This window comes from Platalea leucorodia (genome assembly GCF_965183815.1).
Source record: "Platalea leucorodia genome assembly, chromosome: 1".
NCBI lineage: Eukaryota > Metazoa > Chordata > Aves > Pelecaniformes > Threskiornithidae > Platalea > Platalea leucorodia.
In genome coordinates, this window is record NC_138823.1 from 53,187,377 (window position 1) to 53,206,401 (window position 19,025).

Here is a 19,025-nt window from a genome sequence, read left to right on the forward strand (position 1 = left end):
AAAAGTAAGCTTTCAAATTTGGTTATTTCTGTCTCTGTCCCAACATATATGTCATAGTAATCCTCACTGGGAATATTACAAGGAGGTGTTTCATGATAACTTCTTGGAAATCCTCTAAACATACTTGAACAGAGTTCGTACTCAAATAATTTCAAAATTTTGAACAGAACTTCCTGCACTCCCAAAGATCATTTTGTTGAACAAAATAAATAATCATCCCTTGGCTTGTCCAGCCTGCCAGCTGCACCCAGGAGCAGGCAGCATGAGGCAGCCTGAAGCACGTGGTTGCCCCATCCCTCACTGGTGGGCCTGGGTGACACTGACCTTGCACCTCTGCAGCCCTTTGGAAATGGAGACTGGCTCCCCATGGACGTCTCACACTGGTTTGGGTTTATCAATTGGTTAGGGTTCATCAGGTCACACTTGCAAGCTGGAGAAGAGGCTTAGCATTCAAAAGTCCCATAACTGTGAAGAGGTATGCACTCAGCCCATCTCAAAGCTTATATAATTTCTCTGCCTACTTTTTTTTTTATTTCTACTTGGCACATAATTTGTAACGGTATTGGATTTTAATATAGCAAAGGTATCTTAAACTGACAGAGCGATTCCTTGACAATTCATGTTAGTGAAATAGTATTTTGAGGGCCTCCAGTTCTGGCTTGAAGTCCCCTAATTTTAACTGAGGTTCAGTCCTCCATGGCTCCAGAGATCTTTTCTTTGTTTCATTTGTACTGGAAAAAATCACAGCCTCCCAGAAAAACACCTTACATAGCTTGTCATGCACTTAGTCCCCGTAGGTAGGCTCTCGCTGTGTCAGGGCCTCTGGTTTAATAATAATCATGCAATTCTATTCTGTAAATTTTCTGGCTTGATAGGGGCTTTGCTGATTAATGTTGTCAGAATGGGATGTGCTGAAAAACACCTTCTGATGCATTATATGAAAAGCTCAATATAACAGATGTACGAGATCAGTTTATTGTCATGTTCTTTTACCAGGAAAAGTCAAGACTTTGGGCTAAGTCAATGGTGCAATTTGTTTAATGTGAAGTTTGATTTTGCTTGAGTCAGACCTCACTGGTTTTTTCTTTCTCTGAGGCATGCTAATAAGTTTCTTTTTAAGTTTCTGATTTCCTTTATTTTTTTCCTAGATTTGCTTCTCCTGCTGTGAGTGAGTTATTTGAAGGATATTTATTCATAAAGTAGGTTCTTTCCTGCCTGGACTGAATGAAAATATCTTGTGGATTCTCCTGACTTTTTCAGAAGTATTTTGATCCTAACACTTTATGTACAACAAAAGTCTTACAACCATTGAGCAGGTGCATTTGCTTTGATGAAACTTCTAAATCTTGTGTTATGAAATATGGAAATGCTCTGGCGTCCAAGTGGAAAATATAAAGATACTTAGATTTGATAGGCAAGAATGAAATCTGCAAAAACAACATTACATCCTTGCAGAAAATAGAGCTTTATCTGGAAACATCACATTCAAAGGATCTAGTCTTGAATATGGATAAAAGAGATGTCTATGATAATTTGTACTGAGTTCCCAGTTATTAGGAAATGATATATGTAATTACATATTCTGGAATGAAAGCCATGGCACTAACTTTTTTTCTTTTTGTAACTATTGCCTGGTTATCCCTGTGCTGTTTACAACCAGTTGGAAGGGGGTCTTCATGCTCTGCAATGTTTTACATGGTGTGTTGGGTGTAGGTGCTGGCAGTGGCAGGGGTCTCTGTGAGGAAAGGCCGGGGCTGCCCCGTGCCGGACACAGCCGTGCCAGACACAGCCAGTGCCAGCCAGCTCCAACTGACCCGCAGCAGGGCATAGCTGAGCCCCTCAGCCACAGTGGTGGCACCTTGGGGCCATTTTTTGTTGCTGTTTTTTGTTACCAAAATCTGTTTTAATCTGTTTTAATTGGCAATAAGTTAAATTAGTTCCTGCCAAGCTGAGTCTGTTTTGCCCACGACGGTAACAGGCAAATGATCTCCCTGTCTTTATATCGACCCACGAACTAAAAAGCTCTCATTTTTTCCCACCGTCCTGTTGAGGAGGGAGAGTGAGTGAGCAGCTGGGTGGGCATTTGGCTGCTGGCCAGGCCTAACCCACCACATCTGGACATGTATGATCCAGAATTTATTTGAACTGGCCTTTATTTATTTTAGCCCCCCCACCCCCACCCCTTTCATTTTAAAGCTTGAATCATTATTTTCTGGCAAAGCTGAATCTATGGATGTTTCCTCTTCTCTGTGTCTAGCTATCATTCTGAGAAGTACTTACCATTTAAATACATGCAGGAATAGAAAACAGAAGGAATACTAAAAAAGAAAAGTCTTGTCTCCAAATTGGGAGAGACATATCTCCAAGCTTGTCTAGGATCAAAGCTCTCCTACGTGGGACAGAAATCCACCCATTATTTACTGCAATAATGATGTAGCTGTAAAGGCAATCATTAATGATACATAGGTCAAATGCACCTCCGAGGTATGTGAGTTTTAATGAGGGAAGCCTACTTTCCACAGCACTCAGCTCTGTAAGGACCCTGCACCAGCTCCCCAGTGGCAGAGTCGGTTGGTGTTGCTGGATGGCGAAGCATTGCAGTCAGTCCCTGCCTGGACGCTCACCATGTGAGCACCATGGGGCATCTGACACAGCTGTGGGAACTGGTCTTACCTGGGCTTGAGCACAGGTGAGACACCACCCTTTACTGCACCTCATGTTTGTGGGAACAGAAACTCGTCCTTTCCCTAGTATTACATCACTACCTGTATGAGGCACTAAGTCCACATTTCTGTATTCTCAGTGTCTTGAGGAGGATTTTACGGAGCTCTCTCCTGCAGCTCATGGCTTCTTCCCAAACTGAAGATCTCCTCTCTCTGTCTGCTTTTCAGGTCACAGAGCCAGCTGCAATACTCACACAGGTTCCCTCTTACTACAAAAATACTCAATTTGTCCATATAGCTTTTGGAGTCTCATTGGCTCCCCTTAGACATTATGCTTGTACGAGCTAATATTAAGACCACAGCTTATTTACTCTGTTTCCAAACTCTGCCCCTCAATCTTGAGATTTGAGATTTGACGTTACCTCAGTTCCTTGGCTGGAACAACCATAAACCCTGATGGGCCATCATTGCACCCCACTGATGGGCAGAATAGGGGCAAGTTGTGCCTGACCTGACCACAGCTTTACACACCCCATAGCTTTTTCCTGACCTCCTCAGCACTCATTGGTTATGCTGAATTCAGAAAGGAACAATGGAAGTGGATCTGTGGCGAGAAATGGTGCCGAGGACCACGTGTCCACATGATGTACTCCTCAAGGATTTTCCTTTTGGCTGGCTCTAGCCTGGTCCTATTGCTTGAATGCCCATTTGTGGCTGGGGTACATTAGATGTCCTCTTGGAGCACGTCTCTGGGGGTACCCTGCCTCAAAGGAATCTAGTTCATGTGCTCTGCTGCTGCGTCACTGTGTGGAAAGTAGTGATCTTTGAGCAACTCCTGCCTTGAACTAAAACGCTGATGCAAATGCACCATAGGCTGTACTTGAACAGCTCCTCTAAGTTGTTGTAATGAGCTTGTGGTTTTGCTGTGTATGTAGCTATGACTCAGTGATGCTTTTATTTTGTGTGTCCTACTTTTACTTTTCTGATACTCATCCTCACAGGCAAGAAGGCTGTATTTATTTGCTTCTCAGAGACAATGCGGGCTGAAAAAGAAAGCACATGTTATATTAGTTTTCGTTCCCTTTGTAAAGCCTGAAAATAGTTGAGTGCTTGTTCTGTGTGTGAGAAAACACAAAATGTTTAACAACCAAACCAAACAGAAGTTAGCAAGAAATGTCATAAGAAGTGCTATGTTGCACTGGCAAAGTTCCCTTTATAAAAGCATCCTCTTTCCAAATACTTAACAGGATCTGGCCAGTTTAAGTATTGTCACAGGTTAATAATAAAGTTTCTAGTAGAGGACAGGTGGTACATGGGGAAAAAGACGGGGATTATTTACCATTCTATGGATTCGCTTTTTAAAAAGAGATCTGGTCTTTCTGTAGATCACAGAAACATTTCCAAAACAACATGTCTCTTTAGAGATTTCACTACTTCTGAACCATTTTGCATACTTAAAAATCAACCCTTCCCCCCATAAAAACATGCTTGGCTTTTGTATCTTATGTTCTGGACATACTGCTGTAAACTGCAAACCATCTAGCATGTCTGGAAGTAAGGTCAGCAGCATCTTTGTCAGCACCGTGGAGCTCTGTCATCCATCAGTAAATCTAGCAGTAAGGAGAGTTTGCAGGACTCAGATGCTTCTCTTCAGCCTGCTGTGCTGGGCGTCTGTCACATGGCCCATTAATGGCAAGATGTTGACACTCTGTCATTTTTCACAAAGTTGTAAGTGAGCTATGAGCCAAAAGCAGATAAAAAGACAAATTAACTCATGCAGCACGTAGCACTCTGCCCATGATCCCTGCCTAGACAGAGGCAAGACTGGAGCAGTATTTCCAAAAAGTGCTCATTATTATTCAAATTTCTCAATGCAGCAGTTTTGAAGTGTGGTTGCATAATATTTGTGCAATGTTGTGTTAAGAGAAGTGCTTGTCACAGACCTGAGACCTCAATTTGGAAAAATAATGGTATTGCATGTTTGATTAATGTTCTTCTCTGATACTGATCAACGGCAGTGCAGGAGGAGAAGCGTGGGTTTCCTCAATCTGCCAACAAGAAGGTCTTTCAAGCTTGCCAAGAAAACTGCTATTGTTTGCGCCCGGGCCCCAGTCTCGCAAGCTGTTCTGTGCGGGTGGACCTCAGTGCTTTGCAGAGTCCCAGTGACTTTGTTGACTACAGCAAAATGGAGAATTCCACAGCAGGAACATGATAAATCCCCGATTGCTTGGAAAATGGGCTTCAGATCCCTCTGAAGAACCACTCAGCCCACTTGTATGCAAATGGAGCTATTGCTACAGGGACTGGATTTGATGCTCTTTTAAAAAAGGCATCTCTGCAGAGCTAGAATATGCATTTTCTACATATTTACATTGTAAGTTGAAATTCAAGGAGGGATGTGATGGAAGGAGGAATTTCTTAGCAGATTCTGCCATATCAGAATCACACAATATGTGCATCCTGCTTGATAGGCAAAGCTTAAATTGGCAAGATGAGCAGAGCTCGGTATATCTTCCATACAGTCACTATTTCTATGAGCAGAATAAATTGTCTATGTGTCTGAGGAGCCTGCACCATGGGTCAGGAGCCCTGTATGCTACTTAGCACCATGTGGACACAGAAAGGAGAATTAAGAGCTGTAATGAGGCTGGCTTTTTGTTTGTTAAAACTAACATGTCCGAGAAAGACAGAAACAGATTTGACTCTGTCTTCTGGTGTTTGGGTACATGTCGGTGTTCGGGTGTGTGCTGGAGCCTACGGAAGCACTGGCATCCCCAGCCTTTGGATAGCCTGGCAAGCTCAGGTGTGGTGTGAAGCCTCTGAGGGTGCTGAGCCCTGGTACCCGAATTCTCATGGGAAGGTGTTTGGGTTGGACAAGAAATAGGGGGTTAGAGGTACAGCCACTTCTGTCTCTTGGCCTGTCTCTCTTCTGTCTCCCAGGGTCAGGCAGAAACCATGCAGACAGCAAATCAGATGTAGTACTCAAGACTGTTATCAAGCCCTGTTATCCAAAATCTGTTTGTGTTAAAGCTGTATAGAGCATCCAGGAGAAAAATCACATTAAACTCTTTCCCAGCTTGCTCTATCCCAGGCTTCAGAGGGATTTTTTTTCCAGTCTAATATGGATTGGACGCTTAATTTGTTCTTTATTCATATTACCTAATGTAAAAAATTCACGGTTCTTCTAAATAGTCACTGTAAATAGTGAATGGAAGGTGATGGCCAGGTTTGCTCCAAAATACGTATTTTTAAAGCTAAGATTGAGAAAACACAGGAAAAGAAGTATTCCCAGAATTGAGGAAAAGAACAGGTGGAATATTTTGCCTACAAACATGTACATTTCTTTGCCCTATTTGCCAACCGAGTATTACAAGAAAGTGTGGAAAATTATAATTGCTACAAATATACTACAAACAACTGTGAAAGCAACTTGGTTTTATTTCCTCAAGCCATAACTGGAAAAATATATATGAAAACATGGGTTAGTCTCCATCTACAGAGCTCTAAAATGAATTCTCTCCAGATTTTTTTATGTTTTGATATATTTCCCATTTGTATTAATCAGATTCAATTATTTAGAACTAAGTCTTTAAGTTCTGTTAATATAAACTTACCAGTCCCCATGCTGTAAATTAAATTTTTATTTTATTTCTATATATGCTTTCTCTCTTACTTTAATGCCAAAGGTTTTTCTCTTGTCTAATGGCTATAATGAAAGCTTTTACTGCTAAATTAAAATAAAATGAGTTAATGGGTACCTAGTGCCTTGTTCTAGTTAAAATGTGCATCAATTTGGAATGACCACTGCTTTGGGATTGTAGTGTGTGTTTTATCATAGGCAAAGTGTAGTGAGCAGTGTGAAAATTAGCTTTCAAAGTGCCTAATCTTTTCTTTTACCTATTTATAGTTTATTTCACTTACTTATAACCTTACAACACTTTAACAAGTCACATTGAAATTTTCCACGGTAGATGGTTGCTTCAGATTATTTTTTTACAATGTTATTGAAAATGGTTTAGACATTCAGAGAACGAAATTAAGTGAAAAATGGATAATTTAAATTTTTTAAAATTTGCTCCATTATGATGTGAAACAGCAGTAGATTTTTCCAAAGGAATACACCTGTCATCAAGTGACTTTTACTATTCCCATGAATATCCACTCAGGTATGAAGGAAATAAAATCCTTAGATAGAAGAGGGCAGATTTAACTTTAAATGTGTTATTTTAAAATTAAAGATAATGCTGCTTTCCAGACCTTTGTCTGTTTCTAAGTTCTTAATTCTCCTTATTATAACATTTTGTGTGAAACTGAAGTGTGGATGTGTCATAGTTTAACCCTAGTCGGCAACTAAGTACCTCACAGGTGCTTGCTTCCCCCTGCCCCCTGCCCTGGTGGGATGGGGGAAAGAATAAAAAAAACAAACAGTGGGTTGAGATAAAGACAGTTTAACAGGATAGCAAAGGAAGAGATGATGATGATGATGATGATGATGATGATGATAATAATAATAATAATGATGATGATGATAAAAGAATATACAAAACAAGCGATGCACAATGCAATTCCTCATCACTCTCTGACCGATGCCCAGCCAGTCCCTGAGGAGCGATCGCTGCCCCCGGCCAACTCCCCCCAGTTTATATACTGAGCATGACGTCATATGGTATGGAACAGCCCTTTGGCCAGTCTGGGTCAGCTGTCCTGGCTGTGCCCCCTCCCAGCTTCTTGTGCACCTGGCAGAGCATGGGAAGCTGAAAAGTCCTTGCCTGGTGTAAGCACTGCTCAGCAACAACCAAAACATCAGTGTCTTATCAACATTATTCTCATCCTAAATTCAAAACACAGCACTATACCAGCTACTAAGAAGAAAATTAACTCTATCCCAGCTGAAACCAGGATAGTATCCACCCCTTATTCTATACCACCTACGTCATGCCTGGGTCCCACACTTTCCAATACATTCCAATTAATCACCACCACTTTTCCTGTCTTTTGATATATACACACAGATATCATTCCTTTAGTCTATGGGCCATCCCTCTAAAATGTCTGTTGAGTTCATTGAGTCCACAACTTTGGGCTTCATCTGTCATAACAGTCTTTCAGGGCAGGAGAGATGGTGTGTGGTATTGGATTGTTACATGCTGAAGCCACTTCTGGTTCCATCACCACTGCACTCTGCTCAGTTTCATCAAAGTTCCTTCTTCATTAATCTGGGTGATTCTTACTGTATACTGTTAATATGGCATATAGCAACCATAGAAGTGATGACATACAGTATTATATAGCAATTAACATCATACAATTCAGTTCATTGGCTATTTTCACCCAAAATCAAACCCCCTTGAGGTACACATCCATCTTCCCCATCCTTCCGCATCACCCACCAAGTGCACCCAGGTCCTTCAGCAAAAGCAATCCCATGAATGGGTTTACATTTGCCTGAGGCAGGAATAACCCAGACTGTCTTCCCCAGCATATTTTTTATGTGCACTACAGGGACTTTATCCCTTTCTATAGTACATAAAAATTTTGATTGGGCAGGGCCAGCTCGATTGGCAGATCCCCTAGAGCTGACTAACCAGGTGGCTTTTGCTAAATTTGTATCCCAATGTTTGAATGTCCTACCACTCATTGCTGTCAGTGTAGTCTTTTAACAGTCCATTGTATCATTCTATTCTCCTGGAGAGTGGAGCATGATAGGGGATGTGATATACCCATTCAATGCCATGCTCTTTGGCCCAAATGTCTATGAGGTTGTTTTGGAAATGAGTCCCGTTGTCTGACTCAGTTCTTTCTGGGGTGCCATGTCACCATAAGACTTGCTTTTCAAGGCCCAGGATAGTGTTCTGGGCGGTGGCATAGGGCACGGGATATATTTCCAGCCATCCAGTGGTTGTTTCCACCATTGTAAGCACATGGCACTTGCCTTGGTGGGTTTGTGGGAGTGTGATACAATCAATCTGCCAGGCTTCCCCATATTTATATTTCAACCATCGTCCTCCATACCAGAGAGGCTTGAACCGCTTGGCTTGCTTGATTGCAGCGCACATTTCACATTCACGGATAATCTGTGCAATAGTGTTCATGGTCAAGTCCACCCCTCGATCACGAGACCATTGATATGTTGCATCTCTTCGTTGATGGCCTGAGGTGTCATGGGCTCACCGAGCTAGAAATAATTCACCCTTATGCTGCCAGTCCAGATCCACCTGAGCCACTTCAATCTTAGCAGCCTGATCCAACTGCTGCTTGTTTTGATGTTCTTCAGTGGCCCGACTCTTGGGTACATGAGCATCTATGTGATGTACTTTTACAACCAGGTTCTCTACCCAGGCAGCAATATCTTGCCACAATCCAGCAGCCCAGATGGGTTTGCCTCTGCGCTGCCAGTTGCTCTGCTTCCATTGCTGCAACCACCCCCACAGGGCATTTGCCACCATCCATGAGTCAGTATAGAGATAAAGCACTGGCCACTTTTTTTGTTCAGCAATATTTAAAGCCAGATGGATGGCTTTCAGCTCTGCAAGATGACTTGATTCACCTTCTCCTTCAGCAGTTTCTGATCTGTATAGGACTCTACAGCTGTCTTCCACCTCCAATGCTTCCCCACAAGACGACAGGACCCATCAGTGAACAGGGCACATTGCTTCTCATTTTCTGGCAGTTTATTATACAGTGGAGCCTCTTCAGCACGCGTCACCTCATCATCTGGCGATATTCCGAAATCTTTGCCTTGTGGCCCGTCCATGATCACTTCCAGGATTCCTGGGTAACTTGAGTTTCCTATTCGAGCCTGTTGTGTGATCAGTGCAACCCACTTACTCCACGTAGCATCAGTTGTGTGATGTGTACAGAGGATACTCCCTTTGAACATCCAGCCCAGCACTGGCAGTCGGGGTGCCAGGAGGAGCTGTGCTTCAGTACCAACCACTTCTGAAGCGGCTCAGATCCCTTCGTATGCTGCCAATATCTCTTTTTCAGTTGGAGTATAGTGGGCCTTGGATCCTCTGTATGCCCGACTCCAAAACCCTAAGGGTCAACCTTGAGTCTCCCCTGGTGCTTTCTGCCAGAGGTTCCAGGGTGGACCGTTCTCCCCAGCTGCAGTGTAGAGCACATTTTTTACATCTTGTTGTGCCTGGACTGGTCCAAGGGTTACTGCATGAACTATCACCCTTTTAATTTGTTCAAGGGCTTGTTGTTGCTTAGGGCCCCATTTGAAATCATTCTTCTTCCAGGTCACTTGATAGAGAGGGCTTACAATCAGACTGTAATTTGGAATATGCATTCTCCAAAAACCCACAACGCCTAAGAAAGCTTGTGTTTCCTTTTTGCTGGTTGGTGGGGACATAGCTGTTATTTTGTTCATGACATCCATTGGGATCTGACAACATCCATCTTGCCATTTTATTCCTAAAAACTGGATCACCTGTGCAGGTCCCTTGACCTTACTTTGTTTTATGGCAAAACCGATTTTCAGCAGGATTCGGACTATTTTCTTCCCTTTCTCAAAAACCTCTTCTGCTGTATTGCCCCATACAATGATGTTGTCAGTGTATTGCAGGTGTTCTGGAGCCTCACCCTGTTGCAGTGCAGTCTGGATCAGTCCACGGCAAACGGTGGGGCTGTGTTTCCACCCCTGGGGCAGTCGATTCCAGGTGTACTGGACGCCCCTCCAAGTGAAAGCAAACTGTGGCCTGCACTCTGCTGCCAAAGGGATTGAGAAAAACACATTAGCGGTATCAGTTGTGGCAAACCACTTGGCTGCCTTTGACTCCAGTTCATATTGAAGTTCTAGTACGTCCATCATGGCAGCATTCAGTGGTGGTGTGACTTCATTCGGGCCATGATAATCTACTGTTAGTCTCCACTCTCCATTAGACTTTTGCACTGGCCATACGGGACTGCTAAAGGGTGAGTGAGTCTTGCTGATCACTCCTTGGCTCTCCAGTCGATGATCTCCAGCTTATGGATGGGAATCAGGGAGTCTCGGTTGGTGCAATATTGCCGCCTGTGCACCGTTGTGGTGGCGATCAGCACCTGTTGTTCTTTGACCCTCAGCAACCCCACAACAGAAGGGTCCTCTGAGAGACCGGGCAAGGTGGGCAGCTGTTTAATGTCCTTCATCTCCAAGGCAGCTATACCAAAAGCCCACCACTACCCTTTTGGGTCCTTGAAACACCCTCCTGTGGCAGTCTGTGCCAAGGATGAACAGAGCCTCTGCGCCAGTCACAATGGGATGCTTCTGCCACTCATTCCCAGTTAAGGTCACTTTGTCTTCCAATACAGTTAGCTGTTGGGATCCCCCTGTCACTCCAGAAATACAGATGGGTTCTGCCCCTGTATAGTTTGATGGCATTAGGGTACACTGTGCACCAGTGTCTACTGGAGCCTTATACTCCTGTGGGTCTGATGTGCCAGGCCATCAAATCCACACAGTCCAGTAAACCCAGTTGTCCCTTTCCTGGGTCCCTCCCCTGTCCCTCCCCTGGCTGGAGGCAGGGCCCCTCTAGTCCTCATCATAATATTCATTACTCAGTTCTTGTAGATATGAGTCAGGAGTCCCTTCCTTAAGATCAGAAGTAAAGTCAGCCCTTTTACTCTGTCTGGGGAACTGCCCACTGCAAACTGGAGCAATTTTCCTGGAAGAACCCCCTTTTGTGATTGTTTGTTTTTCCTTGCAACTCATGTACCCGTGCCTCTAGGGTTGAGGTAGATTTTCCATCCCACTTCCTCATGTCCTCTCCGTGGTCATGTAGGTATAACCACAGAGTGGCCTGTGGTGCATACCCACTGTATGCTCTCTCTTCGGCAGAGGAATGCTTACTCCTAATAGCTGAAATACTGGTTCATACAGGTGGGGAGTGGGACATACCCTCCTGGGTATGAATTGTTGGAACTCCAGGGACAGTTTCTTGGCTAGCATGTTTGGCAGTTTCTTCATAGCCGAGATGCAGGCCTGTAGGGAGGAAGAGAGACTTTCTTTGTATTGCCGGAGTTGACCAGCCAATTAATCTACCATTTGTCCCTCTCTGTCTTTCCAGGTCATTACTGGCAATGAGTTGGCATGTGACGATGGTGCTCTCCATACAAATTTCTGCCACACGGGTTGTGTGCAACTGATTTCATCTGGATCTTTGGATAACTGCTTGTTGTCCAGGTCATCCTAAATCACCACCAGCACAGCTAATTCCCCCAGGTACTGGATACCTCTCTCCATGGTGGTCCACTTGCCTGGGTGACATGTAACATCTTCCTTGAAGGGATACCTTTCCTTCATGTCTGACAGGAGTCACCTCCAGAGGCTGAGGACTTGTGCCCCTTTTTGAACCACTTTGTCAATGCCCCCTTCCCTAGCAAGGGATTCCAGCTGCTTGGCTTCCCTACCCTCTAATTCTAGGCTACTGTCACCATTATCCCAGCATTGGAGCAGCCAAGTGACAACATGCTTGCCTGGATGATGGCTGAAATCTTTTTGCATATCTTGCAGCTCACTCAGGGACAGAGATTGGGTGGTATTTTGTATGATACATGTAAGCAATACCAGGGATGAATTCACCTTTTTTGCTCACTTTCAGCAGGAACAGGTTTGAGCCCATTTATTCTCAACCAGTTTTAAAAGGACAGTGCAATATATTGCCACTAATCATAGAATCATAGAATCATTTAGGTTGGAAAAGACCTTTAAGATCATCAAGTCCAACCATTAACCTAGCACTGCCAAGTCCACCACTAAAACCTAAGCACGACATCGACCCATCTTTTAAATACCTCCAGGGATGGGGACTCAACCACTTCCCTGGGCAGCCTGTTCCAGTGCCTGACAATCCTTTCAGTGAAGAAATTTTTCCTAATATCCAATCTAATCCTCCCCTGCCACAACTTGAGGCCATTTCCTCTCGTCCTATCACCTGCTACTTTGGAAAAGAGACTGACCCCCACCTCGTTACAACCTTCTTTCAGGTAGTTGTAGAGAGTGATAAGGTCTCCCCTGAGCCTCCTTTTCTCCAGGCTAAACAACCCCAGTTCCCTCAGCCGCTCCTCATAAGACTTGTGCTCTAGACCCTTCACCAGCCTTGTTGCCCTTCTCTGGACACGCTCCAGCACCTCAAGGTCCTTCTTGTAGTGAGGGGCCCAAAACTGAACACAGTATTCGAGGTGCGGCCTCACCAGCGCCAATACTCAATCAATCAATCAGCACTATTTGCAAGTAAAATATTGCACTATTAGGAATTATTTTTTGTATGAAATATGTATGGATAGCTTTCTCTGTTATGTCCTGAAGCCTCTTAGCATGTAAAATAACCATCCACAAATGATGGCTGTTCTTTTCAAGGTTTGGAGATTTGTGGAAGAAGGGTTGGTGAGATTTGTTTACTTCATGGTAACCTCACCTTTAGGCAAAGGAGGCAGGCGGCACCGTGCACCTCTGCCCTAAGCTCAGGATGGTCCCTGACACAGGCCCGTGACTCCATACTACAGCATGACTCCCTTGCGTTTAGTGTCTGGGGTCTCCTGAGCAAGCTCTTGAGAAGCAAAAGAGCAGCTGCAGGAGAAAGCAATAAAAGTGCAAAGGCTCTGGACCTGGTCTTGTCACTTGTACCTGCAAACCTGTAGTTAACCAAGTCAGATGCTCCTTCTGGCAAATTTAGGAGGCTTGAGCTCCAGAAGACCTCACACTTCCCTAAGTCCCACCCAGTCTTCCAGCTGCCACTGCAATGTCCACCTTGCTCAGCTGAGCTGTCTAGTTTTACACAACTATATATTCTGCTCTAGTCTCTGCTTGGATTGGATGCATTTGTCAAAAGCTGAAGCTTATATTTATAGAGAAATTATTTGCAAATGTACAAATGAGCTCAAATAAAGATTTTCAACGGTTCATTCGAATTCAGGCACTTATCCACAGACGTTGGAGTTTGTTATGGAGCTGACCCTTTAGAGGCTTTTTGATGGGAAAAATACCAAGCTGATTGCTTTTGCTTGAATTTATGGAAACACGAGCATGTAGGTACATTTGTAATCTGTGGTAATTTTTTTCCCGTAAAAAAATGAGTTGGCAGGTATGCTCTAAACTCTCTAAAGAGCCTCTGTTCAAATGCAGTAAAAAGACCTTGTTCACTTGGACCTTAAGAAAATATTCGTATTAGCTAACAAATGGTTCTCTGCTAACAAACACATCTAGCTGAATTATTTATTTAAATCTGGGAAAATAGGCATATTTCTTTGAGTAAATTATATATGAACTATTGTATTCATTAGTCTACCAATTATGTGGCTGGCTGACACATTATCTAACAACATATTAGATGATTGTTGTCCATCAGTGGATCAATACATTATTTACAATATGGGACTTTTTTGCATTATTTAGCCATAACTATTAGCAAATATGTTGTTTAGTGAAGTCACAGGACAATTTGCACCAAATGATATTTGACTGACTGTGTTGTGGTGTCAAGATTTCTTTGCACAGCAATACTGCAGAAAAAATAGTGTCCTTAAAATGCTTGGTCTGAATTTTTTTTTGTTATATCCTTTTCCTCCTCAGTTCGTAAGACACGCTTCCATTTATGTTTGTGCTTCTGTGTATTTTCACATGAAAACAGAAGGATATGGCAGTGCTTGAGGAAAACAGACAAATCAATGAAGCTCTCAAGATGTGCTGCACATCTCCTTTTTTTTGTTGCAGGACACACACCCTCTGCTTTTTGCATTTGAAGAAAATTAACTGCTAATTGAAATCCAGCTGAGAAGAGTCCACCCTCAAAGAAATTGAATTTGCCAGATACCTTGGGATGGCCTTTTGACTGACCGTAGAGATCAGATTTTGGCTCCTGACGGTTCAGAGGGGGAAAGTGACATACAGTGTCAGAAGATCACAACTTTTTCACTTTTGAAGAGTTTTATAAAGTGTAATAACATTTTTTCCTTTTTTCTTTCCCTTATACACAGGAGGCAAGAGAGAGACTCGACCTCTTGCCTGAATGCCTGCTGGCATTCGGCTCTGCTCCCAGCAATTAGTAACTCCCCGCCTGGTGCTCTGTGCTCAAAGGAGAAAGTCATTCAAGACGGCCATTTATGAGGTTTTGATAACTTCCCTTCAACCCCACGGTGCTATCGTGGCTCTGAGGCAGCAAGGCTCGGGGGCTGCTCTGGATCAGACCTGTACTGAGGGGTGGAGACAGGGGATGTCTTTTCCAGGACAGTCTCTTTACTCTCTGAGGGGCAGGGGCACTGCAGGGTGGTGAAATCACTGGGTCCATCTTCAGGAAGGAACTTGCCTACCAAGAAGTGTCAGAGAAAGCATTACCAGTGTGTTCAGAAATTGTTCAAGCATATTGCTGCCCAGCAAATGCCGCACTACTCAGTGTTTCCTCAGTTTTGATGGGCTCACCAGGTGGACTTCTCAGGGCAGGGGAGGAATGACAGTCCATTAAAATGCATCCTGCTGACAAAGGGCCAGGCTGTCATTTGTCCTCGGCAGAGGGACAGCAGAGTCAGAGGATAAAATGCTCCTGTGAGATTCCCCTTTGCAGATGCTGCTGTCCCCTTTGGGGACAAGGGCCACAACAAACACAGGTGAGGTGGTCTTCCCAGCTGTGCTGCCCCCAGCACTGTGCTGCACTGCACAGAAAGAAATGCAAGGCGTTAATTCCCCCCTGAACCTGGCCAGGAGGAGCATTGGAGACCCAGAAAGGATTGCTGCCTCTCATGGAGAGACAGAGAGCATGGAGGCAGCTGGGGATGGCCACTGACAGTGTGGTCAGGGTCAGAGGGAAGGAGGGAAGTATATACGAGAAGTGGGAGAGGATTCTGAGGTAGGCATGGATCACATTAATAGCTTGCATTTTTTGAGCCCTGTTTGGTGAAATAACCATAAAATTACTTGGTGCATTCCTAAGTGTCAGGTTAACTGGGCAAATTCCTGTCCTGAGACTGTCTTCTGCAGCCTGCATCTACTTTCTACACAGGGGGAGAACCAGAAGAGTTCTGTTTTATGTTTGCAAATAAAACCTCTAATTGTAAGGACCAGCTGTGGATAAATCCTCGTCACCTCATGACTATGCAGTAGGGGTCACAGTACTTTCCTGCCTCATTGTGGGGCAGGAAAATCCCGTTCCCTAACAGGTGCTAAAGCATACTAAAAATTGCTCAGGGGTGCTTGTAAATGGTTATTCTTCTGTTCCAAGTAGTGCTGTGGAAATCACTGCTATATTCTACACAAAAAATCACTAGGTTGTGAGGCAGTTACTATAAAAAAGTAAAAATCCTAGAAACACAGAATTACAGAATCACAGAATAACTGAGGCTGGAAGGCACCTCTGGAGATTGTCTAGTCCAACTACCCTGCTCAAAGCAGGGTCAGTGAGAGCAGGTTGCTCATGGCCATGTCCAGTCAAATTTTGAGACTACACAACATCTCTGGGCCACCTCTTCCAGTGTTCATCCACCTTCACAACTAAAAAGTATTTTCTTATGTTTAAATGGAATTTCCTGTATTGCAATTTGTGCCCAGTGCCTCTTGTCCTGTCACTGGACACTACCAAGAGGAGCCTGGCTCCATCTTTTTTACCTCTCCATCAAGTATTCATACACATGGATAAGATTCCCCTCAAGCCTTCTCTTCTCCAGGCTGAACAGTCCCAGCTCTCTCAGCCTCCCCTCGTATGGCCAGTCCCTTAATCACCTTCACTGCCCTTCGCTGGACTCTTTCCAGTATGTCCATGTCTCTCTCATTCTGAGGAGCCCAGAACTGGACACAGTACTGCAAGTGTGGCCTCACCAGTGCTGAGTAGAGGGCGAGGATCACCTCCCTCAACCTGCTGCCAATATTTTGTCTAATCCAGCCGAGGATACTATTAGTCTTCTTTGCAGCAAGGGCACATTGCTGGCTTATGTTCACCTTGTTGTCCACCAGGACCCCTAGGTTCTTTTTCTGCAAAGCTGCTTTCCATCCAGTTGGTCCCCAGTGTGGATTGTTGCCTGAGGCTATTTCCCCGCTTGGGACAGGACTTGGCATTTCAAATGATCACCCCCAAGGGAAGGAGTCCATGGCATGCCAGTCCATTACTTTCACATGCAGCAGTGTGCACAGCCTTCACTGAGTGAGGCTCACTAATTTGATACGCAAGACAGTGGGCAGCATGAAAATAATCCACCTCTTTTTAGCCTCCAACAACCTGTTACATCATAGTTTGATCCTTTCTCCTGCATGTTCTAGTGAGCCTGTCACAAGCTGCCAAGGATCACTGAAAAAGATGCTGATGGGTGGCTCTGCATGGAGAAAGCTTTTGTCCCCTCCCTCCCTTCCATCGCCTGGCAGCTGGGGAGCTTTGGGCAACCCTATGGCTTGTGGGGAACCCCATTTGAGACATTTCATTGCCCCACTGCTCTGAAACAAGTCCTTATGGCCCAACATTTCACAAGGAACTCCTTCTCACTATAGACTTCTATCTATTGATTTAAATTTGCATGGGTGGGTTACCATCCTCTAAGCTGTTTTACTGGATTTTTCCCCAAAGGTGGTTAGATAGATAAGAATTTACCTTGGTCTTCATTTAAGATTCAGCTAAACCCAGTCTTGCTCTGAGCTCTAAGAGGTAAGAGACAAAATCAGTGCTGAGGTCTGTGAGGCTGGCTCAGGAGACAAGACTGTTGATAGAAACTGCCCTCAAGATTTGGAAGTTACACAGCTGGGGCTCTTCAGGAGCTGTTTTTACCAGTTTGTTTGTTTTAAGGAGGAGCATGATTAATTTACAAATAGATATTTCTTATCCCTTAAGCCTCTGTCCTGTAGCTCTTTAAGGTTCTTCTTACCTTCTGACTCTCAAGCCCTGGGGCACCCAGCCATCCTCAGCCCTCCCTTGGGCAGCCTCCACTGTAATTCTGCTCTGTAATCTATCCTGGTGCTCAACCCTGCAAACTCCAGTTTCCTGCCAGTCCCTAAGAAACTGTTACCTTTCAGTAGCAATTTTCAGTAAATTCAGCCATGGCTGGCTACCTGCTTATGCTTTTCCCTCTGGAAGGCAAGCCAGGGAGACTGGCAGTTTACCATCACAGAGCTCTTGCCAAATTCATGCTGCTTCTGACTTCGTTAGTGGTGATAATAGGAAATTGGATTCGGTAACTCAGGAGGTCCCTTCCACTGCTACATTCCAGATGAAATCTGCTAGAAAAATTTCAGACAAAAGTCTGTTCCAAACATCTTCTGGTATTCCCATAATTGTTCAACTGCTCATATTGGGATTATTACTTCCTTTTGAGTAACTGTTGTGAAAGGCTGCCAGTCATTTCAGGATAGCTTATGGCAGCCACTCAAATGGTTTACAATTACCTCTAGGTATGTCTATAAATTTGAAAACAATAACAGCTCTATTCTCAAATGTAACATCTTTTCAACTCACTGTAAGTAAGACCTCCGACTGGGTCAACAACATGCACGGAAAGGGGAAAGCATTTTCCAGCTGCTGTGGTTTCATAGAACTGATGGCTAACTCACAGTTATAAAATAAATTTATATGACTTTTTTTTTATTTTAAAGAAATGAGCTATTAGAATTCCCTATTTAACTTTTGGTCTTTTTATTTTTCATTTAGCCTTATTAGTCTTTTCTTAGTTAAAAATATTGATTCTAGTTTTGCAAAGAAGGCGAAAGAGTGGCAGCTTATTTCTATCCTTTGCTCAAGTAGAGCGGGAGAGGAACGAATCACAAACCATATATGTTAATATATTAACACAAGTTTGGGATATAGAACTGTGTATTCCATTTTGCTTATTCATTTACAAAGATCATTAAAACTAGTCCATTCCCTAATAAGTTCCAAGGCTGCACAGATGCCCAGGCTAAGGTCCCTCATGGCTGGACACCCTTTTTCTCCATCTGTGGCAAGAGTCAAAATGAAGAGCCACTACCTGAACGACCAACCCACCCTCACCCACTCTCCCAGAAGCCCCATTTAAGCCCAAGACTTGGTGCTTGATCCTTGCATGAACTACATTGTAGGTGGGTATGGTGTGCCTGGCCTTGTTGTCTGGACTTTCTTGCTTGCTTTTGGACATGCCCTTGCGACAGGGGATGTGCCTGGTGGCGACAGGGGGCTGAATCACGGACTGCCCCTGGACCTGCTCTGTTTGCCTTGTTTCAGTGCTGGGGGACTGCACCCTTGCTGGAGGGGCCGTTGTCCTGCCCTGTCACCAGTGGCTCCTGTCTTGCCTCCCCTTAGAAGCAGCTGCTCATGCTGCTCCCTCATCTCCAGTGCATGGCAATCTTGTCACGCACCCATCAGCTCTTGTACTGTGATCAGGCCTTGTCTATTTAGTTTCTCCTTCTATGGCAGTGTAATTATCTTTGTTTCCCTC